The sequence below is a fragment of the Alligator mississippiensis genome, chromosome 7 (genome assembly GCF_030867095.1).
Source record: "Alligator mississippiensis isolate rAllMis1 chromosome 7, rAllMis1, whole genome shotgun sequence".
Taxonomy (NCBI): domain Eukaryota; kingdom Metazoa; phylum Chordata; order Crocodylia; family Alligatoridae; genus Alligator; species Alligator mississippiensis.
The window spans coordinates 63308021-63335560 of record NC_081830.1 but is presented as its reverse complement, the minus strand read 5'-3'; the positions used below and the strand labels follow the sequence as shown (position 1 = coordinate 63335560).

The window sequence follows — 27540 nt, the reverse complement described above, 5'->3', positions numbered from 1 at the left end:
GTCTTTTCCCACCTTTAAACCAACCCACAGAGCACTGATGCAAAAGGGGCTGCTCCAACATTTCACTTTCTGGTGAAGTCCCTCTCAGAGGTCTCACTGAATGTACTTACAGAGAGCTGAGGCTAAATGTTGCATAATAGCTGAACACCAGCATTATAATGGCAACAATGCAATAATGTTGTTATTTTAAAGGAAGATATATATGGGAGGGAGCCTAGTGATGCTACCTGTGAGGTTAGGTTGCCATACACTTTACATACAGGAATCTGTTTTCAGTTGCTCATAGCTGTGCCAAACTTTAACCATTAAGGCCAAAATTTTCCATGCTCAAATAAGTGAAGTTCATTGGGCTTTTCTGTTGCTGTTGGGTGTTTTGTTGTATTGTGTTTTTTGGAGAGGTTCTGTTGACATATGCTTCATAGAGGTATGTCGAAATGTGACAATTAAATTCTCCAAATCCATTTACAGTGAGCCTTCTCCAGTCCATATATGTTGGGTACTGTACTGCTTCCATGGTACTTCTGCGATGGTTAATGAGAAGTGTGACCCAACACATACTTCTGCTCTGCATGTTCCAAACCTGGAAACGAAGCAGTGGAACTGCCCTAAGGACACCCATAGTTACTGCTTGAGTGCTCTGTCTCCAGCCTCCTTGCATGTGAGCACCAAATTGAGGCTACTTGGACAACATTAATTCCACTGCTTCTGGATATTTGCATGTTTGAAACTGCATTCTTTAGTGCAGAGGTTGTCAACCAGGGGCGCATGTGCCCCTAGGGGTACTTTGAAAGGTCCCAGGTGGTACACAGGGCTAAGAGGGGATGGAGTGCCACTGCCTCACAGGAGCAGAGCCAGGATGGGGCAAAAGCAATGGCGCCCTTCTGCAGGCCACACAAGCACTGCGCTGCCACCACTCCCCTCCCCTTCCCTCTCTGCTCCCGCTCACCATCCAGCTGCTCACCACACAACCTCTCACCAACTGGCCGCTTGCTGGCTACATGCCACCCCCCTCCTCCAGGGGGTACACTTATTAAAAAGGGGACTGCTGGGAGTACACTTAGTAAAAAAGGTTGAAAACCCCTGCTTTAGTGTGTGTGTGTGTGTGTGTATTTTGCATTTGTTGGATAACCTGTATAAAAACCATAATAATGACAAAGTAATGGTAACTAAAATAGTCACTACAGATAATTATCACCCTGAACTGTCCACTCTATTGGTTACAGATGCCAATGAGCATTTAAGTAGCCAAATATTTGCATAAATAATCATCTCGAATTTTGAGCTGGCCATTCTATGGGTGTAACAAATTTTGTTAGTTACAGAAACTGCTGAATGTGTGAAAGCTTGGCTTCAGCAATATGCTAGCATCCTTCTTGTTGTGCCAATAATATCAATCCCTGCAACTGGTGGGCTTTCAAAGTAAAATAGTGTAAAAGAAATTAAATACATGTAATGAATTTTAAAACTCAGTTGCAGAAACAACTCAGAACATGGAAAGCATAGCATTCACTTCATTACATTTGTGGGGAAAATAATAAAAACCTGTTAGGCTTATCTTCTAACATATTTCACGGTGATGCACCTGAACTGAAGAGACAATAAAAGCTAAAATGCATTTGTGAATTCCTTTTTTTGTAATGACGCTACAATGTTGTACCAATGTCTGTTTGCAGCCCTTCCCACATTGTATGGCTCCCATTGCATTGTGCAGTGGTTAGGTGTTCAGTAGGGCTGTGTGAAACAGCAACATTTCATTTTGACTTCCATTTCAAAGGGACAGTGTTTCATTTCACTGTTTTGAAGCACTGTTCTATTTCATTTCATTGAAACTGTTTCACTGTTTCAACATTTTGCCCATAGGCTATAATGGGGAATCATGAAAATTCCTGTAACTTTGTAATTTCTTGCCTGGTCTGGTTGAAAATTGCAGGGATGGTAGCCCCTTCTGAGGGCATGAAGTCTGCCAAGTATCAAGGAGATAGGTGAAGAGGTTTTTTTGTGAAACTGCACTTCAAACTGTTCAAAGCAAACCTCGTATCACTTGCTGACAGTGGCAGCCTGCTGTCATCCTGCACACAGATCTGGGGGCCCATTCTCCCTGGGAGAAGTCTGGCACAGCCCTGCAGTCCTCCTTGGGGGGCATGGGCCCCCAGATCTGTGCATGGGTTGACAGCAGACTGTTGCTGCCAGCTGGGGCCAGCGCCAGCACTGGGTTCTTCCTAGCTTAGAAGAACTGAGGGAAGTGATCAGAGAGCTGGGGGAAAGATCAAGGAGCTGGGGAACTGAACCAGGAACTGGGGGAATGTTCAGGTTTAATTCCCCAGCTCTCTGATCTTTCCCCCAGTTTTTTCTGAGGGGTGCTGACCCCAGGATCTGTGCGCCAGGCTTCAGCAGGCTGCTGCTGCAGGCTGGGTCAGTGGCAGCACTGCAGTCTTTCTGGAGCTCAATGTGGGCTGCACTGAGTGGCTGCTGCTGATACCAGCCTGCAGCAGCAGCCTGCTGAAACCCTGCACACAGATCGGGGGCCTGTGCCCCCCAGGAGGAGATAGGGGAAGTGGTCAGAGAGCTGGAGAATCGAATCAGGAGCTAGATGTCAATATCAGGGCAGTTGTTTCCCACTCTGCCCCCTCCCTCTCCTTAGTTTCTGTTTAGCTGCAAGCAAGCCTGGCTTTGAAACGAGAAACATTTTGAAACTTTCAAAACATTTTGAGTGCCCTCTTTTCATTTCAAATCCTTTTATTTAGTTTCAATTTTGCTGTTTCGAGCTCTAAACACATTGAAACAGCTTTGAAATGAAACACCCATCAAAATTTCACATAGCCCTAGTGTTCAATATTTTACATTGCGTGAGGATTGGTCTATGGACAAATTTCCTAGTTTGGCATATGCAGTGATGAATATTTGTCGGGAACTGAGTTAGTGTCACTACAATCTGTACAGCTTCTGGGGAAAGATTAAGTCTCTTTGGACACACTTCTCTGGCCTTTTGTTTCCTAACCAATGCTAACTTTAGGGGACAGACAACCTGTCCTGTCTTATTTTTCTTCAGGTAAAAATCACAACATGCTAATTTAAATTAAAAACAAGAGGCATGTTTCATCTATTATTAAAAGTTGGCATTACTAATATATGAGAAGTGTCTTTCAATTGTACTTTACATCTAAACCAAAACAGGGATAAAAAAAAATCCCTTTCTTATGTTGGCAGACCAGAGAATCTTAATACTGCTGCTAGTGTCCACAGGGAACTGGGTTAATGCCTCTGATCTGTCTCTTACTTAGGTATTTCTAAAGCTGCTATCACTATGTTTTCTATCAGTTAGATGTCAATTAAAGGTGACATTAAACATGACCACCAGAAGCTACATTTGCTCAATCTCAGTTTTATTTCTGAAGTGCATCCCCAGTTGGCATGGAACTTTTTTTTTAATAGTCCAGGGCATCTTTTCTTTTCTCGTTAATCATTTCACGTGTTCTGATTCTTTTCATGATAAAGACGGTTGTAAACCAAGATGTTAGATCTGAATACCCTTAAATGGGCTAAGTGTTAGTTCAAATGCATGTTTTAAAATCTTATCCACCTTTATCAATAATAAATATTGGTAAAATAATTTTACTAAGACTCAGCTAAGGAAAACTCAGGCTGTTCTAAAATATTTAAAGCACAATTGAAATATTGAAAATGCAACCACATGAAAGATGTATTTGTTAAACATTATTTTAATGAGAGCATTTATGAAATTTCATTTCTAGTAAATTGACACCATCAACATTTATTTTGCAAAATAATATAATATATAGAAGTAGATTTTGTTAGTTGCTTAAGCTAACCTTTTTGTGATCATACTAACTTATGTTCATATGGAGGAGCCCAGCTAGTTTTGGGGTTGAGGGGTATAAAAACTATAGCCTTGCTGTAACCTTCTTTTTACAGTACTTAAACAGAGGGTAAGTGAGAATGTCCTACCCACATGAGTCATCTGATGCATTTCAGAACCAGAAGTTCACCAGTGAGGCTGCTATAGGTTTGTCTCCAGCAAGCAGGTGAAAGATGAGCGCAGACCAGTAACTCTAGAAAACTTCCAGGACCCAAATACACCAGTAGTGAGCAGGTATGCTTGGCCCCATTCTTTCTAGGACATGCTGCCATGATATAGATAGGCCCATAGATGCAAAGAACAGGACTTCCAGGAAAGTGGTGCCTGCTTCATCCTGCTCCGATTAAGTTGATGAAAAAACTCCTTTCAACTTTAGTGGGCCTTACATTGATCTTTTGTGAATGAGAAAGAAAAGACTACTGAGCCAGGAGGGAAAGAAGTTGAGCCAAGAACTTAGCGCTAAGGATGAGATTTAGGATAAGTCCTAAATCATGATGAATTTGTTGCAAGTGGCATCTTGAACAGAACTTAGAAATTATTTTGCAATTTGCAAAGCACTGGTGTCACATACTCTATACTGCTTTGCCTATATCCAGCATTTGAAAATAGTTTCAAACTGCTTCAAAGGATATACATATGTAATCAGAGTCTGTCATGGCATTTCAGACATTCTGCAACATTCAGAGGAGACTGAGTCAATCTAAGGAAACCAGTTATGTTCTACAGAGTGGACAACTAAGACAGTAATTGATATAATTGGGTAGAATATTGCACATAGGAAAAACCAGGGAAATACATTACCTTCTTGCTGAAAGCAAAAGCACGCTTTCTTAAGTCTTTTAAGATCTTGCTCTTCAGTGTTGATCCAGAAGGTTTCAAAGGTTAAATCCAAAATATATTTATATATGCTGTAAAGTAAATTTAACCATTGATCTAAAAACCTGTAAGATAAGCTCATTTAATCAAAATAATTTGCTTTCTTTTCTTTCCAGGGAAGAATGTGAGAAAAGTGATCGTATAAGAAGACATAATTTTTTCTCAGTCCTATACCTGATAGCATTGAAGGAAGCAAGAGGTAAGAAGTATATTCCATTTCTAAAAGTAAGACATCTTACTCACTCATTTTAGAAGCAAGAGTGTTTGTTTATTTGTTTGTTTTTTACTGATTAAAAAGAATAGAAAATATTTTTCTGACGCATGTAAGCTTTTGGTGCTTTGAGGCCTTGTTTCTGAAGCCTAATACAATGCAGCAAGACAGCTGCGTAGACTGCATGCAACTTCTCTTCTTCAGAAAATGAATTGCTTGTAGTTAGCAAGAAATTATAATTCATGTTTGTCTGAAAATGATTGCCTGCGGGATGTGTCTTTTTAAAGCCCTTCCCAGAAGCTACGTACCAAACACTGCATGCTATTAACAGTTCTAACTTACATGCTCAAATAGCTGTTATCTGAATCTGTGTTCTGTCTAAAAAAACAGCAGTATTCAACCCAAGAAAAGCAGCATCTCATACTGGTGTTGGAATGGATTAATTTGCTTCCATATTAAATAAATACTTTGTGCTGCTTCTGCCTGCAATCAGCCAAAAAATAATCATCCAACTGCTTCTCTATCCCTCTGAGAGCATGGATGTCCAAAAGAAAAACCCCCAGAAAATTCACAGAACTAAGTGGGAATGCTTTGTGAGTGGGATAGAAATGGAACAAACTGATTATTTAAAATGCAGATGCTTCACCAGAATAAATTGTGAAGGCAGAATTGGAAGCTTTAGAGATTTTTATCTGTATAATTTGTCCATATCTGTGCTTAGATGATCAATGCAGGCATAAGAATAGTCATGCAAGTATTAAAATATAGATGGATGTAGTCCTGTTCCTCTCTCTGCAGACCAATACCTGTAACTTCTAGACATAGTTCTAGATAATGCGATTGTTTCCTGTAATGCCAGCAGTGAACAGCAAGTCTAAGGGTCTATACTGAAGCTGATTTAACAGAAGTAGAAGACCACAAGCTAAACTCTGCTTTATGTAAGGAGATGGAAGACGCAAGGATTTCTTAGGGTGATATCTTCTATTGGACCTACTGTGTCGTTAGTACAGTTGTGCGAATCAGCACTGTTTCATTTTTACTTCCATTTTGCCGTTTTGAAGGGACAGTGTTTCATTTTGACATTTAGTTTCATTTCAAAGCACTGTTCCATTTTGTTTAGTCAAAACTGTTTTGCTGTTTTGGCGCTGTTTTCGACGTTTCTCCCATAGGCTATACTGGGGAATCATGAAACTGCCTATAACTTTGTCATTTCTTCCCTGATTCAAATGAAAACAGGAGGGAGGGTAGCCCCTGCTGAGAGCACAAAACCCATCAAGTTTCAAGAAGATGGGTGCAGGGATTTCTGGGAACCTGCAACTCAAGCTGTTGACAAGCAAAACTCGTGACACGTGTGACTTTGTGTGTGTGTTAAGGCATGCCCTCACTAACGCTGGGGCCTCTACATGACACGGTAGTGTACCCCAGTGAGGTTTCCTCCTCCCCTACAGCCCCATCCTGGTCCATCACTTTAAATAACAACAGGTAAGTAAGCAGCACAGTAGCAGTAGCAGCATCTCAGGCAGCCATACTGCGACAGAAACTTTCTTTCCTTTCCTGCAGGAGCGTCTTCTCCAGCAGCTGCCAGAGAACTCTCCCTGCCAGCCCCAGCCCTTGGGCTGAGATGTGCCCAGGGCCACGTGTCCTTCTGGTCAGCTGACTGGGGACAGGTGCTAGGGGTGTTGGTCTAAGGACATGGCACTGGCAGACAAGGTTCTTTGGTTCAATCTGATAACTTTTAGTAGACCAACTGAATAGTTGGAGAAATATATCTTAACAAGCTTTTGGGTTGAAAAACCCTTTGTCAGGCTGAGGAAGCACCTGCAGTTTGTGTGTGAGCTGTTCCTGGATGGAAGAAATAGTAAAGAAGCCAGAGGCTGGCATGCAACGTAGGCAAGAAAGCCAGTCAGTGGAAATGGAAATGGAAGCATCAGGGGGTGAGGGACAGGCTGGCATCTGCAGGTGGTCACCGACCACTGTTCAGTGCTCACCACCTCCCCCCCCCCCCCCGACAACAGTGCTGCAGCCATCTGCAGGAGCTCCCCACTTGCCACTGACACACTCCTGCTGCCAACAGCTCTGCCACCACTTGCAGGAGCTCACCGTGCCCCCCAACCTCTGGGGCTGTGCAACGTTCATGCTTTCCAACACACTTCATGGTGTGTTTCATAGTGTCTTTGCCTTGGTGTGCTGGAAAATCTGTGTGTTCTTCTGTAAAGTAATATGATTTATGTAATATATGTAGATAATTGTATATGTATGTGTATTTATGTAATGTATTTATGTAATAAATAAAATATATAAATGCATGTATGTGTTCCTGTATAAATTCTATATTATAACATGCAATATATGCTGTGCTTCCCTGTACAGTGAATGAATGCACACTGAGAGAAAACATAGATTTCTTTTCTGGGGGAAAAGAATTAAAATAGACTAGCAAAAACAAAAAGAGGATTTTGGGGGAGGAATAAATTGAAAGGAATGAATGAATATAATAATAAAATAAAAGGGTATGGAAAGCAAAAAGTGTTGCTAAATCCCACTTGCTAGGCTAGCAAGTAGGAAATGAATGATAGCCTTTTTCTGATGCTGCTGAGCTGCTGGAAGACACAGATCAGTAACTAACCCCAAAGCAGAAAGCAGCTCAGTTCAAACAATGGGGCTTTTTATGTTGTTTTTCTATCCCTCCCCCAGAACACTGGGATTGGTATGGACCTCAGGGAAGGATCACAGTCACTGGCCAGCTACATAGTCAATATCAGAGCAGTCCTTCCCCCATCCTCCCTCTCCTTAGTTTCTGTTTCCTTGCAAGCAAGCCCAGCTTCAGCTTTGAAACTTGAAACATTTAGAAACTTTTGAAAATTTTCAAGCACCCTTGTTTTGTTTCAAGTCTGTTTCGAAGCCTTTCATTTTGTTTCAATTTTGCTGTTTTGAGCTCACAATGAGTCGAAACAGTGTCAAAACGAAACAGCCAGGGAAATTTTGCATGGCCCTAGTCATTAAGATAAAGTTAAACAAGGTTTTGCATGCAAGATGTTCTTTCTCAGACCTGACGATAATTTCTCGATCGCCGCTCTTACATTACCATTACATAAGCAGACGGCAGTTAAGACTTGTAGAAGGCAGTGTAGATATGCATCTTTATAGATTAAATAAATAAGATTAGAGAGAGAGAGCACAGGCTTCTGTGAACTTAGGTTCACTTCATCAGGTCCTGTAAAAGTACAGCATAGAGAAGCGTATCAAGTGGAGTGAGTGATTTGAATGCAAAAGATGGGAAAAGAGGAGGGCAAGGAAGAGAGGGAAGGGGGGCAGTGCTGAGAGAGGTGTACAAGCAAAAAACCCATAGGAACATAACCCATAGGGTCACATAAACTAATCTAAGTAATTGGATAAGAATCCATAGTCCCTGTTTAACCATACTTAACACAATCCATTTTATGAATGACTTCTTGTTCTGTGATTTCCTGTTCAAACTAGTTTTTAAAATTTTGCTGCTTGAGAACAGCAATCGTAAATTCAATAAAGGAGTGTCCAAGGAGGATAAAGTATTGACACAGACCTTCGTGTCTTTCTGCAGCTGGTGTCAGATCAGTATTCATTCATTCCTATACATAGAAATTGCCCTGTTTGTGCAATTTAGACAACAGAGGGGCACTGTAAGCAGGTCATGTCATATATGATGTTGGTAGAGTTGCAAGTAAATGAACTTCAGATGTTGTATTCCTTGTTATTTAGTGTGATGATGTGGTCTGTATTGACGTTATTTATGTGTGGACACAACAGGTATTTGGATCCATTGCAAGGCCTTGTGCCTCGGTGAGGATGGGAGTCAGTTAGCTTCTTGCTTGAGAGATGTCATTTGAATTTTGGGGCCTGTCTGTAAGCCAGGATAGATTTGTCTCCCATGACTACCATGAGACAGTCCACCTTTTCCAGGAGTTGGACATTATTAATGTGGTGTCTAAGGTGTATAAGATGGGCATTGTAGGTGATGGGTTGGTATTGTAGTAGGTTGGAGTAAGGTCTGAATCTGGCTTTGTTGATTTGAGTAGCTACAGTTTTGGGATTGTATTGGAACTGTAGGAATCCTTGCTCCAAATCTTTAAGGTTTTCTTCGTAGTTGGTAGGATTAGAGCAGGTGCAGTTGTAATGTAGAGCTTGGCTATAGATGATGGATCCAGTAATGTGGTTAGGGTGAAAGCTGGTGGCATGAAGGTAGCTATGGTGGTCAGTTGGGGAGCCATTTTTTTTAAAGGAACCCATGATTTTGGTAACTGCTGTTTAATAGTTATGAGCAGCCAGGAAGCTGCTAATGCACCAAATTTGTGAACTGATTTGACAAATTATCTTGCAAGATGTCACCATCTCAAAATTATGATGCTGGCTTTAAGTATAGTGAGTTTTGCCATCACTACAAACATCAAGGCTGTTTTTTATCATAAGCTTAAGACCAGGGTCACTTTCATCGGCTGAGGAAAGATCTATGATACCATGTGGAAACACGGACTGATGCTCAAACTGTCCCTGCTGCTGCCATGTGCCAAATCACTCTGGCTGCTGTGGACTTTGATGAGAAACAGGAGGATGAAGGTCTACCTACAAGATATGGTCAGCACTCCAAGAACACTTAATAATTGTCTCCCACAGGGCAGTGTTCTAGCACTGACACTTTTAAATATCTACGTAAGTGATATACCCTATATGTCCTTGTGGACATTTATCTACACCAACAATATTGTTTTGACCACACGAACAAAATCTTTTCAGGATACTGAAGCCACACTGAACTCTGACTTATCAATAATGGCTGAATACTTTCATAAACGGAGACTACAACCAAGTCCTTCATCTCCGCATTCCATCTTAACAATCACAAAGCACATAACACCCTCAGTGTTACCTTTAGTGAAGAAAAAGTGCATCATAACCCATGACTCCTACCTACCTTAGGGTGACCCTTCACTGCTCCCTAATGTACCATTATCACCTCCAAAAGGCTGCCATGAAAAGAAAAGCATAAGTGAACATCATCCAAAAGCTTGCCAGCACAAGCTGGGGTGCAAAAGTCGCCATCCTCTGCACTTCTGCCATAGCCCTGGTCTTCTCAACAGCTGAGTACTGTGCACCCATCTGGCCCTCAAGTCAATGTACCAAATTCAATGACACACAACTCTACTCATTAACAAGGACTATGTCTGGAACTTTGATATCAACTCCAGTGCAGTTGGCTACCAGTACGTTCAAACATTATTTCTCCCTCTATTCAGTGGGATGCAGTAACATGCAGAGAGTGCGTATCACAAGTAATCCAGACCTTCCTATCCACAGAGACCTTCAAGATCTCCCAACTCATCACATGCTTTCGCAAAAACCTTTTTGGACATGAATTGAGTACCTCCTATACCACAACACCAAACAATCTTGGAGGAAAGTATGGGCAGAAAACACTTTCCCAAATAACCACCTTGTTTCTGACCCAACATTGCAACAACCAGGCTTCCACCTTCCATGGAGCATGTTGACAACCCTTAATAGGATACTCAGTGGACATGGCCAGTGTGGCCAGCCAATGTACATGTGGTTCCTAAAAACCTCACCTGGCTGTGACTGTGGAAACCCTAATGAAACCATGGAGCACATAATAGCATCCTGCCTCAGATACAAGTTTTGGGTGACATCCTGGAGTTGCTTACTTTCCAGCAGGGCATTGGTCTGGTTGGGGAATTTGGAATGAAAACTGTGACAATAGCTCTTGCTCCCAAAGCCATATGAAAGAAAGAAAGAGGAAGTGATAAAACAGTCATGGCTCTCAATGTGTTCCCTGGTTTCTGAGCTTCTAGTGCAGGTTCCATTTTCAGCTTTTCTCTTCAGTCCTGAGGATCTGAAATTTACTTTAATTGATAAATGAATGTTGAGAGACTTCCCTCAATCACCTGACTCCAGAAGCTAGAGCATTAGGAGAGTATCTAATATTTGAATGGTGGCAGTAAAAGTGCAAGAGATGGCAACAAAACATTTATTTTGTCCAAGCTACCTTGTACATTGTAGTTTTCCATGAACTGAAAATGAATAGATTTTGGTGCTAAATAATATGGCAAGCTGTTTGAAATGATTTATATTTATGAATTTGAATCATAACACATAAATGGACCTAATAGGCATGGTGTCATGGGAGAAAAATTGATGGATAAATGCACCCTGGAGGGCTGGGAGCTTCTAAGGGATACATTGGAAGCCCAAGAATAAACTGTCCCAAAATGATGGAAGCACAGGAATGGCAAGAGACCAAAAAAATACACAAGGAGCTTCTAAAATGCCTTAAATGCAGAAAGAAAGCATACAGGCAATGGAAGAATGGGCAGGTCACCAAGGATACATATCAGGAAATAGAAAGAACTTGAAGGGACAAAATTAGGAAGGCAAAAATAAAGAACAAGCTGCATCTGGCAAAGGACGTTAAGGATGATGAGATGAGATTCTCTAAGTATGATGGCCAGAAAAGAGGGACCAGGGAAGCTGTGGATCCTTTGTTAACAAGCCAGGGGGAACTCCTAACTGAAGATACAAAGAAGGTGGAGCTACTCAACAGATACTTTGCATCAGTCTTCTAAAAATTTTTAAACTGCCAGACACCTAATAGAGATTATCTGGATAAAAAAGGGGGTAAGACAAGAAAGGAGATAATAAAACAGATGTTCAGAAATCTTTTTTTGGGTCTGAATGAATTTAAGACAGCAGGGCTGGATGAACCTCATCCCAGGGTCTGGAAGGAACTGGCAGAAGAGATCTTGGAGCTCTTGGCAATGATCTTCATAAAGTCAAGAGAGTACCAGACAACTGGAAAAAGGTCAACATAATGCCTCTCCTTTAAAAAAGGCAAGAAGAAGGACCCACAGGGGAACTACAGACCAGTTAGCCTCACCTGGGAATACCTGTTAAGTTACTGGATCATGTAAGGAAGGAGGACAGGCTGATTGCAAGCAACCAGCATGGACTTATGGAAAACAAATCATGTCAAGCAAACCTGATCTCCTTCTTTAAGAAAGGAGTGGATGCTTGGGTGGATGAAGGGAATGCTGTCAATTTATAGTGTATCTGGACTTCAGGAATGCTTTTGTTAAGGTCCTACACAACCTTCTTCTAAACAAACTGTTGAAATGTGGGCTGCATAAAACTACTACAAGGTGGATAGATAACTGACTCAATAACTGCAAGGAAAGCATAATTATTAATGGGTCCATGTCAGAATGGTAGGAGATTTTGAGTGGAGTCCTACAGTAATCTGTCCTTGACTCAGTGCTGTTCAACATGTTTATTAATTATTTAGATGCTGACGTAGAAAACTTCTTGAGCAAGTTTGCAGACAGCACAAAACTGGGAAAGATGAATGTGTTGGATGATGCAAGTGTAATTCATAAGGAAAATGACAAATTGGAAAGTAGGGCTATAGCTAACAGGATGAAGTTCAGTGTGGACAAATGTAAGGTGCTGCACCTCAGAAGAAATAATCAAAAACACAAATACAAAATGGGGGGCACCTGGCTGGGTGTCAGCTCTCTGGAAAAGGATTTGGAAGTCTTGGTAGACCACAAACTCAATACGACTCTGCAGTGTGATGCAGCTGCACAAAAGGTGAATGCAGTTTTGGGCTGCATCAGAAGCATTAGGTACAAGACTTGGAAGGTGATATTGCCCCTTTACTTAGCATTGGTTAGGACTCATCTGTAGTACTGTGTGCAGTTTTGGATTCCACAGTTTTAAAAAAGACATGGAAACGTTAGAAAGGGTCCAGCGGCAGATGACAAAGATGATCAAAGGCTTGGAAGGCAAGTTCTACAAATAGAGGGTAAAAGACCTAGGTATGTTCAGCTCATGGAAAAGACACTTAAAGAAGGGGACATGATAGTACTGTTTAAATACTTGAAGGACTGTGATAAAGAAAAAGGAAAGCACCTTTTCTCTGTTGTTGCAGGGTGGGGGACACAGACTAATGGCTTGAAGTTGCAGCAAACTACATTTAGATTGGATATCCAGAGAAACTTCTTCACTGTTAGAAAAGTGAGGCAGTGGAATAGACTGTCTAGGGAAGTTGTGGACTCTCCATCACTGGAGGTGTTCAAGAAGAGGTTGGACAACCGCTGCCCTTCCTCCCCCTGCTGTTTTTAAGCCTCCCCAGAGGCACTGGGTGTTGGTTACAGCTAAGGCTGGGGACTTCAACTACAGTGTGCCAATTCTCTTGCTAGAAGCAAAGCCAAAGGTTCCCAGATAGAGGGTCTTGCCCCTCAGCTCAGGATTAGACCAATCACCATATCTGGGGTCAAGAAATAATTTTACCCCATGGTCTGGTCAGGTTGGTACAGACTGCAGGGGTTTTTGCCTTCCTCTGTAGGGGGGGGGGGGGCGGGGAGGGGGGAGAGGGGGCCTCTACCTAGGATCTTTTGAGTTTATATTGACAACATGTTACAGAAGCAGAACGCTGGCTGCCATTGCTCCCTTGCTTTACCTGTGGCAGGTTACAGTGTTCAGTCAGCATTGATGGTAGTCTTATGTACAGTTTAGATTATGGTTGTTCAGGATGGTTTGGTTAGGGATCATCCTACCTCAGGCAGGGAACTGGACTAGATGACTTCTGGAGGTCCCTTCCAGCCTTAATTCTCTATGACACTGTGACCTTAAATAATAATAATCTAAGATGGCTAAATATGAAAAAATAAGGAAACCTTTCAAAGGCATCTAAATTTTGCCAATCTTCCTCAAGCTCAGCTAAATCCTGTATGTTATAAAAAGTCTTCTTGACTCTTAAAATAACATAGATTAAAATTTAACTTCCACTGGTTGTGAATTCTTTCCTCTCTGGAAACAACCAAGAATTAAGAATCAAAGAGAAGGATTATACGTTGTGCTTAAATGTGTAATGTTCCCTTTTATCTGAGGTATGTCTCTTTTTCTCTTTCCAAACCTATACCAATCCTACACTAAATTTTAAAGCAATATAACTAATGAGGCTAATACCATAGTTTAGATTGTCAAACAAATTGCTACAGATTAATTAACAGAGGTCATGGCCTACTTGACTTAAAAATCCATAGACAGGTAGATTTGCAAGTACTGTGCTTTTATTTAACTACAATAAATCTATGATTTGAGAAATCGGAGGTTTGCAGATCATATTGCAAATGTTAACATTCATGCATCAGTAACCTCACAGGGTAAAGTTATCTGAATGCATAACTGGAGTGGTTTCATACAGGGGCTTGTTTATCTGAATCTCTGGTTAATACATTCTGCAGCTCGAGTTAGCAGAACATTTTAACTTGAGATGAAAGACTCTTTGTACCTTCAGCATATGAATTTTTTATTGTCTTTTTCTCTCGAACTGCTGGTAAATTACAGATGTGCAATTCATCTATCATGCCTGCTGCTTCCTCAGCTTCAGCAAGAGTGACCTCAGGCATCCAGCAGTCATTTTCCATGTACAGGAACATTACCCTGAACTTTGAACTACCTGTCTTATTATGTTTACTGTTCAATTCATTGGTATTTTTATATCTTTAAATAAATGTCTTCTCCTATTAAAGAAAAAAAATGTCAAGACTTGGCTACCATCCACGTTAAATCAAATCCTACAGTACAGGCTCATTCCTCACTGTGGAGAAACTCTTACTGAACTTCGGCATGGTTTCACCCACAAATTGTAAATAACCTTTTATTAATTTTTGTTCATTCTTTGTGCATATCCTATGAACTGCTTCATGTAAAAATTGTCAGAGGCTCTCTGTCTAACCTGGGCTCTACATCCAGTAGATTTACTCTGTATTTTATTAAAATATCAACAAACAACCATAACAAAGAACAGCAAAATTGTTGATGTTGCTGAGCTCTACTCAGAAGTTGTGGTCCATGTAGAAGATTATAGAGCAAATTTAAAAGAGGGGGTCAAAAGTCAGAATTTCATCCTTTGGAAAATAATAACTTTATCCTTTAAAGACTTGAGGAAAAATAAAAAAGGAATGAAAAGAAAGATTCTGGAACTGTGCTTTAAAATGTTTAATTTGAAATTTCATTTAGAAAATTTTCAATGAGAACCCAAGCTCTGTTGTTTCCAGATCAGCTGTGGTTGCTAGGACTTCCCAGCTTGTGACTGGGAAGTATATGCGATTGCCCTGGAGGTTGTAGACCCTGGGAGACCTATAATCTGCAACTGTGAGGCAACTCATATGGTAAGGTTTTTTGGAGATGAAGACCTTGTGGAGCCATGGAGATCTCTGCTCTTACAGATCAGCAACTGCTGATGAGCTAGAGAGGGATGTCTGCTAGGGAATCAAGCAAATCAAGCTTTGAAATTTCCCTGGGTTCTGTCACAAGATTCTTTGAAACTAAAATATTTCTGTGTAAATTGGCATTCTTTCTAACAGAGAAATGTTGGAAAATGTCTTATTGTGTAAGTTAGTCACTAAGAGGAAGGAACCTACAAAATAGCTTTTTCTTTTTCAACTTTATCTTTCATCTCCAGCTAAATATATTGGAGATCAGACCTTTTCTTTGTTACCAGCTGTCATGCCCACACATTAGACCGGCAAAATGAAAAACTCCTAAAGTGAGCCTATCCAACTTGAGGCCTGTAAGTTTCATTCAGTCTGCAAGGTGTTAATTTGAAGTCCCCTGGTTCCTCCTATCCAACTGTTACCCCCCAAGTCTCTCCAGCTGCAGAAGCAGCTGGGGTCTCCAGGATACCCCTTAGCATCTCTTAGAAGGGTCTTCAAACTTATACTTGAAGACTGCAAAATGCATGTTTCTGAAGGGAGTGAGCTGCCTTTAGCTTGAGATGGGCCAGTTTTATCAGGCTTCTGCTTTGATCCCCACATATTTGTCCACTGTACAACATAACAACATGCATAGGACTGGCCTCAGGATTGAAGAAGTGGATAGTAAAATGTTTGTTTTGTTTGGGTTTTTCTTTAGATGTTGCTCAAAACTTAGTGACCCCTTTAATATTGGGGGTGTAGGGGGAAGCTGTTTATAGGTTACCATTCTTCTTTTTAAAAAAATGAAATCCAGCTGCTTGTGTAGGGTCTCTTAATTAGATTTTTTTTTTAAGAAAAAGCCATCCTAACTTGCTAGGGGCCTAGATGATTATCTGTTTTCAGTTGTCATGAAGTTTGAGTATTTTTCTCCAATTTGTAACTAGAATCTGCAGTAGCTAGCTGTATTATATAACACAGACACTCAAAACAGTCATCCCATCCTTCTTCAAATTTATAGAGACAGGTGATATCTGCTAGGCGAGCTGAAGAAATAAAGGAGGATGAACAGACCATATTTACCAACCCAAATGCTGTGTCTTGTACGGCTGTGTGAAGCTTCGATCCTCAATTTGATTCAGCAGAGATTTGGCCCAATTCAGTGGCCGAATCTCCAAATCCAAATCAAATCAGAGGACCCTTTAATCACTCCGAATCAAATTAGAACCCTCCAAATTGATTCGGAGCAATTTGGAGATTCAGACATGGAGAAAGCTTTAAATGTTTATTCTACATACCTCTAGGTAACAGGGGCTTGTGAGTGCTGCGATGCTGGGGCAAATCGAGTGTCACACAGAAGCATGGGGGGCTCCCCAGTGCACTTGGCAGCAGACCTGAAAGTGGACCAGAAGCCGTTCTGGTCCACTTCCACATTTGCCAGGGTGCTTCCCAGCTTGGTGACCGGTGCCTCCTAAGTTGGGGGGGGGGGCACTGAGGGCAGATTGCCGAGTTGGGGAGGTGCGAGGGGAGGGGAGGGGAGGGCAGACCTGGAAGTGGATCACAAGTACTTCCGGTCAACTTCCAGGTTCACCATCAAGCACATAGAGAGGTCCCCTGCACTCCTGTGGGATACTCCATGTGCCCCAGCATTGTAGCGATCATGAGCTGTGCCTGCTACCTCACGTTATATAGAAAAAACTTTTCAAGCTGTGTTTATGTCCGAATCGCTGGTTCTCTGAATAAGCATCGAATCTTTAGATTTGGATTCAGCCAAATCGAATCAGGGACAGTGATTCAAATCAATTAATCATATCACTGTCCCTGATTCAGGCCAAATCCAAATCGAATAGGGCCGCTTCACACACCCCTAGTGTCTTGTTGTTCATTCTCCTCTTCCATTTCGTAATCCTCCTTCCATAACTGACGCAACAAATCCTCCTCATATATTTTTCTTTCTTCCCATTTCTGTCAGCCATTCGTTCTTTCCTCTGTCTCTTTATCTAGTAACATTTCCTCCTTCTTCTGTTTCTTTCTATATGTTGAACTCTTTCCCTTTCATCTCTTCCATTTTACATTTTGTCTTCTCTTTTTTGCTCTCTTCTCCCTCACTTGTTTTTATTCCATTTCTGCATTCCATTTTCTGTATGATACTCCTCCAACTCTCTCTGTTTTTTACCCTCCTTTCATAGATAAATATTCTAGAAATATGTTACTAGTTAATTCCAACAGGAGCCATATGAGGGAAGGTAAAAATAAAGAGCTATATTCTGTTTAGAGCTGGTTGGAAAATCTCTATCAGCTCTAAGTTGGGAAACTAGATTTTCAACAAAGCAGCAGTTTCAACCATAATTCTCCATATTGTCATGCCTATACAACCCAACCAGAGATCTTTGCAGCCATATTTTTCACCAAAACAGGAGACCCTGGGGCCTAATGGTAGATGCAATCAACCTGTAGACCTATAGGTGCGTGACCTATAGAGAAAAATTGGACATACTACACCTGAACTGCACCTCTGAGATGCTGTAGTAGTATTTTCGGCTGTTTCAGATTTCAATTTTGATTTCCAAAAATACAACACTTTCTATGTATATTTTTTTAAGCGGATCTGTTGTTATAAATAAGGAAGGCAGTTTTAGTGAAATGGCTGAGAAACCTGAGGAAGTTGATGTAAGGGCCAGGTTCAGGGCATGTATATTTCTGTGTCATGGTGTGTGTTCAACAGAGGAGACCATGGGATTAGATCACTTGATCTTGCATAACAGTGACCTTTGCTTTGAGACCGCAGTGATTTTTCTCAATAGAGGAACTAGCCAAATGCTGATGCAAAAGATCACCAAGACATTTATTCTCTTGCCACAAGAAAAGGCAATTTATTTATCCAGAGAGATTTGTACCTTGGAAACGGACAAAATCCCAGGGGATACTGGTTTCCTTGGACAGCCTGAACTTGACGCTGAGGTTAAGGCATTTGCTGTTGCTGTACAGTACTTGGCTGAAAATGAAAGAATGGGGAGAGGGTCACCGCATAACCCTCTATTTCATTATTTATTTAATTAATTATTTTTGGCAGACTCTGAATTACACCTGAAGAATTGCAAACCTTTCTAACTAATATACCAAATTATGGATAAAAGATGCCATTACTGAGGCTTCTTCCTTGAGTACTAGGAAAGCAATTTTCCAAATGGAATTTTCTTCCATTATTACTGTTATAACAAGGAAGTAAGAGAGGCCATGTAAATGCTTTAAAAAAAACAACCTACCTGATGCTTAGTGCCCAGCCTGATTTAGTGCTAAACTGAACCACTTACCAGTTCACATAGCAGATATAAATTGTATTGCCTTCCTCAGCCTCAGATAAATGACACACATCAGAGCAAAAATAGATCAGAGAAGATAAGAGACTTTCAATCTATTTGCATAATATGCTGTCTAGAAACAAAGCAAATATCCATATACTCATTAAAAAGAGAGATAGTGAAATAGCCTTGCACTCCATGAACAAACTTCTTTCTGCACATCACTGTATACTAATTATGTCTTCCTTTATGTGCTGTAGAGTTTTGAAATAAATTAAAAACACTTTACTATTCCTTCTCAGCTGTCAAGAAGTTATTTCACCTTTGGTTGCCCCTTTGTCTGGTGAATTGCTATGAGAAAAAATATTTCCATTTCATGTAAAACTACTTGCATAAAGTACTTCTAATGAAAATAAGCCCATCTCATTACCTATTTGCATTCAAGAAATACAGAGCAATATTCCAAGTTAATGAATATATAACCTACATGCTTTGTACTGCAGTGTTTCTGTACTAGGTGTTCCAAAGAAAGGGGAGAGGCACAAGTGGAGGACATTGGTTTTTGTTGGGCCTTCTGTGTTCCTTCACATATGCAGGGCAGCTGAGCCAGAAGAGTCCAGAAACTTCTAGATATAAGATGTGGCAGTAACTAGACAGACTATTTATGAAAGAACATAGGAATATTTTGTTGTGCTCCATCTCGCTGACAGCTCATACATGGTAACCCATTAGGACGGGAGCTGAGTGAATAGGAACACAGAGAGAAGGGGAAGATGGTTATAAACATTAGCCCTACAGACAGCCTAGTGGACTCAGCAGCTAATTGATACAGGACCCATTTTGTCTGTTGGGATGGTTGTATTCTGCTATCTGAACTGTGAGTATTGTTTCAGATCTATTTACCAGAAAAGCTCTCCTCTAGGATGATTTATTTTAGTCCACAGTGGTTCTTTTTTATAGAAGTAGAGGGGAAATATGGTAAAGGAGTAATGATCATCTCTACAGGCTCTGGCCCATATTCACAATGAGATTCAAGTGCTTAACTCCCTTTGGAATTAAAGGGAGTTAGGAATTTAGGGCACTTTTGCACGTGCTCTGGGGGCAGAAGGGGTAGTGCTTTAATTAGAGCTGCTCTAATTAAAGCGCTGCCGCCTCTTGTGTATGTGTCCCCGCACTTAAAAATGGCAGTGGGAGCACTTGAACGAAAGCTCGTTTGAGCTTTAGATAAAGTGCCCCTGCTGCCATTTTTAAGGGTGGGGACACTGGAATCCAGTGCATCAAAGCAACTTCCACACTCATGTGTAGGCACCCTTAAATAGCAGCTAGGCATCTGAAACCTATTCAGCCTACATTTTAGATATCAGCTAAATCCTCGAAAATGGGATTCTGTGTCTATTTAAATGGTATGTTTATAGGCGTAACTGTAATGCAGGTAGGCATACCTATTCAAATTTAATGTAGCAAAAAAAAGTGAATATAGTGAACCCAACCTAGCAACCTAGGTGTGTACTCAAGGTCCCTGGCAGGCTTACATTACCTTCTGAAGCCTGCCAGGTAATCAATAATATTATCTGTCTAGGTGTTTAAAGCTAACATGGGTATGCTTCTTCCTACCCTCAACTTTGTATAAGTATACCCAAAGAGAGAACAGAGGCAAATCTGAAGCATGGTTTCATAGAGTCTTACCTTACTTGGCTAGCCTTATGGGGGAAATATGCACTATGTAGAATTAAAGCCTCATGAATGCTGATCACATTGAATATAGGTTAAACATTTTTTGTTTCCACCAGCAAAAAAAGACTGCTATTAACACCAGAACTGTTAGCTATGAGCTCTACAGACCAGTTGCTTCCAGGTAGCATTCAGAAAGATTCAGAAAAGAACTGAGGGGATGATAACTAGGGCTATGCAAAATTTCCCTGGCAGTTTTGTTTCAATGCTGTTTTGACTCATTTTGATCTCAAAACAGCAAAATCTAAACGAAACAGAGAGTTTTGAAACAGTCTCAAAATGAAACGGGGCAAGTTGAAACGTTTAAAAAATGTTGAAATATTTCGAGTTTCAAAGCTCAAGCTGGGCTTGCCTGCAGGGAAAGAAAAACTAAAGTAAGGAGAGGGGGGGAAAGAGGGGGGAAGGAGTGCTCTCATTATGGACTGTGTAGCTGGCCAGTGACTGTCATCCTTTCCTGAGGTCTCTTCCAATCCCAGTGCTCTGGGGGAGGGATAGAAAAACTGAGTGAGGGTGCACCTTAGCACATGCACAGTGTCACCCATCCATGTCATGAGTTTTGCCTGTCAGCAGCTAGAGGTGCAGGGCCCCAGAACTTAGACTCCCCCTGCACCGAGCTCCTTGACAGCTGGCAGGCTTCGTAGCCTCAGCAGGGCCTAGCAGGTGTGCAGCTTTCACCCTGCTGGGCCTTAACACACACAGTGTCACCCATGTCACGAGTTTTGCTTGTCAGCAGCTTGAAGTGCAGTTTCCCCCAAGCCCCTGCACCTATCTCCTTGAAATTTTGCAAGCTTTTTGGCCTTAGCAGAGGCTAGCAGGCCTGCAGTTTTGACCCTGCTGTGGCTAAACACATACACATGACATGAGTGTTTTGCTTTCAAGACTCTGAGGTTCAGTTTTCCTGAAACTCCTGGACCTATCCCCTTGAAACCTGGCAGGTTTCATGCCCTGCAAGTTTCATCCAAATCAGGTCAGAAATGACAACATTATAGGCTGTTTCAACTTCCCCATTATAGCCTATGGGTGAAATGTTAAAACAGCGAAACTGTTTCAACGAAACAAAACAGAACAGCAGTTTCGAATCAAAACCAAATTCAAAACAAAACACTGCTCTGTTGAAATGTCAAAACGCAAGTCGAAACAGAACGGTGCCATTGCACACTGCCCTAATGATAACCTGCATCTCTCACTTTGTGGATGAATCCCCTGACCAGGTCACTGTTTTGTCAGGGAGAGGATCCTCTCATCCCCTTTGCTAATAATTAGGGACCTACTGAATTCACGGCAGAAGTGGGCTGCACAGCAGCTCCTTCAATCTTCCAGGTTCCTCCACGCACCCCCGCCCCTTGCCAATTGACAGAGGGGCCCTGCTGCTTGCTTCAGATTGGCAGGAAGGTGAAAGCTGCAGTTTTAAGTGTGGTGCCATTTTGCCTCCCAACTGGTCAGCAACAAGCAGCAGAGCCGCCAGAACCCCTCAGCCAGTCAGCAATGGGAGAGGGTGTACAAGGGAACCTGCAAGATTAAAAGAGCTGCTGTGTAACCCACTCTGCCATGAATTTGGCAGGTCCCTAGTAATGCTCCACTCTTTTGAGTCCTATTAAATATTTATTGGGCCAGGGAGATTGTGTTAGAGTGAAACTATATTTTACCTAGTTAGCTTGGGTACCATAATTTCAGTAGATCAGATACCATGGAGCTCAGCTCTAGTTAATGTACTACATTTCTCAGGAAAGAGGTTTTACAGCCTGCACTGTGGTCATGTTGCTGTAGCTAGCCTGCTACTGGTACCCAAGCTACTTTAAAACTAGTTCTGATACTTTTTACACTATGCTCTAGTCACGTTTTTTAACTTCAGTGTAGACATAGCCTTAGCAGTTACCTTGTGCAAGAGGGGAATCTCTGTTTCCATGTCTGCTTCAATGAATGTTTATATACTTTACATGAAGAACATGAGCAGTTAAAGGAGTATGTTTGAGGAGGGAGGACCTCTTTGTTTTGTTTTGTGGGGAGGGGGTTTGAGAGAGAGAGGGCACAGTAGCATTTCAAAGTTGGTTGCATTATTTTATATTACTAACAATGTTTTCTATGTGCATTATTTCTTGTTTTACTAAGAAAAGTAATAATACACCCTCTGAAATTTGACTGTCACTATTATTCCTTACATCTCAGAGTTTAAGTTTTAAATGCCCTGAAATTTTAACTTCACGTACTGCTTTTTGAAAAGACCTAACATGGCAGAATCCTGGCCTATGCCTCTACAAAATTCAAGTGGAAGTATGGGAAGAAGAGTGATAAGTTGTGCACAATACTAGATCAGTACTCTCCTGTTCCATTATGCATATGCTTGGGAGAAATAATGCATGTGCTATCTCAGGGGTGGCCAACCTGCAGCATGAGTGCTACAAGTAACATGGGCAGTCACTGTGCTTGGCATGTGGCAGATAGGACCTGAAACTGAGCAGCAGATCAGGCAGAGGAAGGGAATTAGCTCCACACCCTCCACTACACTCATGGAGGGTGTGGGGCTAATTTGTGGCGGGCCTGCCAAAAGTTGGTTCCCACTGTTCTAACTCACGCCATTGTCATATGGTCCTTTGGCAACCTATCAGTTCTGAAAGCCTAGCTCTATTCCAACCAAATTATTCCACTTCTTTGTCTTCCCCCTTGTGGTTGAGTCAAATCTGGGAGCAGGTGCAAGAACTGACTCTGCTTTGTTATGCCAGTGACAATTTTTTCTCTGGAAAATTATTGTCAAAATCCAGTTCTTTAAAGCCAGATAAGTGCCATTTTTTAATCAGGTTGCCTGTGTGATTAGGTTTCAAGTGTCCTTTGCCCCAAGCATAATTCCCATTGCCAAAAAGATAGAGCTGGTGATTTAATAGGCTGAGCCTGGTACATGGATACCAGTCCACCATACTTCCCACATACTTGTAGGATGTTGTCTGTTGTAGTGTTCCTTTATTTGCACAAAAAAATAGTGCACAAAAAATGCACGAGTGCATTTTTTTTAAAGCTGGAAATGTAAGTGTGTCACAGAAAGTTTTGACAAGAGCAGCACAATTGGCAAGATAGGACTCTGGTAAAATTTTGATCAAAATATCCTAGAAATGTTTTTCCTCTCATTATTCCACAGTAGGATGATGTTGTTATCTTTGTAAAAGGGTAAAATTCTAAGCCTGTATCTAACTTCCACAAATTGCCCATACAGTTAGTTGTACACATACAAGTCCAAACACCAGTTATAATCTCTATCACTTGTGTTTGTACTTTAAGTAATTTAACAGTTGATTTACCCACAACCATTGGGAAGTGTGTGTATTTTTCTGAGCTACACAGGGCCTGTGAAAATTAACATGAATGGGAATCTGAAAAACAACAAATTAACAAAATACAAAGGAATTAAACCTTCCATGTGGCCTGCAGAGGTGGAAAAAAAATCCTAAGCACTGTAGAGAAAAATGAAAGACAGCAACTAAACAAAGAGAGTCAGCATTAGATAAAGCTTACAACTCACTTAAAAGCTAAAAGAAGCAAAAATATAACCAGGGAAGAAAAGGGTCTTTTATAATTATATGAGAGGAAAGAAAATGCTAGGCAGAAAGTAGGTCATTTAACAAATTAAATTAAAGGTGAAATTAGGAGGTTTCTATCTGTCAGAAGAAGTATGTTCTGGACATCTAGAAAGAGTGGGAAAAGAAACTCAGTTTTAAAATGGAGCTCCACTATTTTGTTAAAACAGATTCTATAATATGGTTTCCTGTAATGGCAGTGACTGGACTTACGACCCAGGAGGTCCCTTCCACTTCTGGGTTCCTATGAAATTAATCGTGACTTGACTGAAAAGTAGCTGAGAAACTAAGATGTTTTCTTTTATTTTCTCTTACTCATATAATTTTTCTTAAATGTGAATAATTAGGGACAGGAATAAGTGTTTAAAGTATAAAATAAAGAGCAGATAATGAAACAATTCAGAAATATCAGTATTTTTAGATTTGATATCTGAAAACCAGAATTCCAGTTCACTCTCACTTCCCCTCCTGCCCCCCAAATAAATAAATGAAAAGGCAAGATGCTTCTCAGAAAAACCTATTGGGTAGATCATCACCTGGGAATTAAGGGTGCTTGTACACGTGACTAAAATTGCCCTTTTGTGTGGCTTAATGGCATTACACTCTACACATAGACATGTTTTTGGCATTTGAATGAGTTTGCATCATAAACTAATCCCCATCCTGATGTAGTTTAGTTTGTAATGATGCAACTTGGAATAGTGCAGCCATTAATCTGTCATTCATACATGGTAATTAATTAAATGACATGTGGTTAGTCCCTTTGTCCATCAAGTGTTGCTACAATTTGCAGGTATATCAGTTCTTGGCCTCTTTTGGGCTAAGATCCAGTGTAGTCACTGCACTGGTCTGTTACCTGAACCTAGATGGATTTAAATGCCATTGTATAGTGGAGTGTGCACCCCTGTCCAATGCACCACGGATGGGAAGCCCTATGAGTCTTGTAGTTAGCTTCTCACTGGCTAGCTTCCAGTGAGAGAATCTCAGGTACGTGCCTACTTTAGGGAAATGGGGAACTCCTCACTAGCTTGCTACTATGGGCTTTGGTTAAGGGCAAGTGAGATTCAGGGGCATCTGAACTCCAAGCCTCTGGGCTTAGGCCTGCATGTAGGATGCCCACCAATGGATTTGGGAGTATCTGAAACCCTAGGCTAAAGTCTGGGGCGGAGGGTACTTGCTGGTAGCAGCGCCACATATACTGCTTGAACAACTGAGTGTTGCTAAATCAAGAGGATTCAGAACTGATTTGGCTAATTTGACTTGGAATATGAAACATTTTTCCCCCCAAAAAGTTGGTGTGTAATGAATGTTTTAGAACACCAGGGGGAGCTGATGACTGATGCCAAAACTATCAATATTCACAGAGCATAACTTTTGCATACCCAGCAAAAAAAAACAGACTTTGCCTGGAAACAGCTGTGAGAAAGCCCTGCTCCTCTCCACCTCTAAAAACGTCCCTTTTCAGCTGGCTGCAGCATAATTGTCCCCTTAACACCATTAATTTGCTCACCAGTTTTATGTAAACCTGACAAACAGAGTTCTGTGAACCTGCATGAGCAAGCAAAAAAGCACACCAGTTTTATGAATAGCGTGTGAGTTCTGTCAGCATTCATTCCCTCACTGGCTATGTCTTGCTGGAAGCAGTTTCTTGACACATGGGTCACTGGCTAGCCTGCTGTTGTGCCATGGCCCGACAGCACAGCCTGCATACACAGGGCTAAAAGACATCCAGAACAAGAATGCCCATAAGATACAAAGTTGCCACTGGTGCAGACGCTGCCTGGCACCAGCATGTCTGATGTCCAAATTTTGCCCAGCAACAACAGGGTGGAAGGGGGAGTGAACTTCCCTTTGCCCTGTCACCTCAAAACTTATAAATTGAGCTCCCTGGGGTACCCCTTATTGATCTTAGATGTCTGACATTAAGGGGAGAATGGAGCAGACTGGGGCACGTAGGTTGAGGTCCAATTGCACCTTTGCCAAAACAAAGAGCCTGGTGCAGGTGCTGGGGGACCTTGAGGTCATGTGCCAGTTTGTCTGCAGCCTATGGGCCAACTGGCACGTCTACCTTGATGTTGCCAGAAGAACAAATGAGTGGGGACACGACTGGATGGCAGTCAAGTGCTATGTCAAGGCAAAGATACTGTGGGCCGCTTTTCACAGGGATGTCGCTGGAGTACAGTGGCAGGAAACCACACCGCATGACATTGCCCACTACAGATGCTTCCAGCCAAAAATGTAGTTACTGGATCACTGTGATTGCACAGGAACAGAGACCTCTGGGACATCCCAGCCTGCTGCTGAGACATAGCCAACAGCTGCTGTGGCTCACAGGGGCTCCAGTGCAGAAGATAGTAGCAGGGTCCCTGTCATGTCACTTCCTTCAAGAAGGATAGACTATGGAGCTCAACCTCCACATCCAGTATGTAAAACTCTGGGGACCCTTTAAGCCACCTGTCACCTGAACAAACAGCTGTGATTAGGCTGGGCTGTGAGGTGAAGGCAGGGAGGTGTCTTTTTAGAGCACCAAGCATCCTTAATTCAATCTATTTCCCGCATTTCTCCATTTTCAGCTCCACTTGTAACACTGCCACTGGGGACATGTAGGCTACAGAGGCAAGCTGCTGCCGATGCATGCACAGACAGGAATGTGAATGCCTGCAGGACTGCAGTCATTGGCTCTGTGAGATGGTGAGACAGATCATCTGGCTACAGGCAAATTCATGGCTGTTCAGTGCGACAGAAATCACTCCAAATCCAGGAGGCATTTCCAGACCCAGGAGGACTGGTGAATAATGGCTGGGTTCCTTGCAACAATTCTATGCCTGCTGGTCATCAGCCCCGTTCCTGCCTGAGAGCAGGACAGTAGGGGCCAAGCTCTGCCATCCACCAGTTTGCAGTCAAGGTCAGAAAGTCCACCTTAGAGCCAAGGTTTTTTAATTACAAATGATTATTGCTTAGACTGATTTTTTTTCCACAAATCAGGCATTGTTATGGTAGCAAAAATAAATTTCTCTGTTGTAGTAATTATGCATTGTTATCTTTATAAAAGCGGTTCTGTGGTTTGTTTAATTAAGGTTAACATTTGGTTTGTAAGTAAAGGTTTCTATTTCCTTTGTTCAATTCTTCACTTCATGTTCCCTGTGTATAAGAGGGGAAGTGTAGAAGGATGGGGGGAAGGGGGTTGCTGGCTTGTAGGATGAGGGGCTTGCATGAGCTCATGATGGGCATGCCTGTCTCTCAATAGTGGCAATTAGCAGTTAGTCAAGCCTCCCTGCCTGGTTTTGAATATGCTTTATTCTCTTCCACTGCCAGTCACCAGCTGAACTCCTGAACCCCGAGAAGCTGCATGCACTCAGAGGAAATACTGTGTACTATGCAGCATCAACCCAATTACTGTTCCCCACATTAATAAAATTCGGGACCAGCCCACCACCATCTGGCCTTGGTTTGGCTACTGTGTCTTTCTCTGGTCACAATAACAAAAGCTCAAGCCTTGAAAGCCACCATCCCCTTCAGCTCTCGCCTTGGGTAGGGTGGCCGGGGAGCACTAAGAAGCTGCATGTGCTCACAGGAAATAATATGGGCGCTGTGAAGCACCCCCAATTACTGCTTACTGCCATCCCCCGCAGTACCCATATTCTGGGCAAGCATCCTCCCCACCCAGTCCAGAGGTGGACATATCCTCTTTTTTTTTTCCTTTTTCTTTTTCTTTTTTTTTTTTTTTTTTTGG

At 41.7% G+C, this 27540-nt stretch overlaps 1 long non-coding RNA gene across 2 annotated transcripts in view; it reads left to right on the top strand.

Moving 5' to 3' along the window:
- Nucleotides 1-27245, top strand: part of LOC132251933 (uncharacterized) — a 36084-nt gene extending 8839 nt beyond the window's left edge. The window contains exons 2-4 of one of the 2 annotated variants that reach the window (XR_009463678.1): nucleotides 3994-4111; nucleotides 4870-4952; nucleotides 26381-27245. This is a non-coding gene — a long non-coding RNA (uncharacterized LOC132251933). The remainder of the gene's footprint in view (nucleotides 1-3993; nucleotides 4112-4869; nucleotides 4953-26380) is intronic. The other variant, XR_009463677.1, reaches the window with a different exon arrangement.
- The last annotated feature ends 295 nt before the right edge of the window (nucleotides 27246-27540 follow it).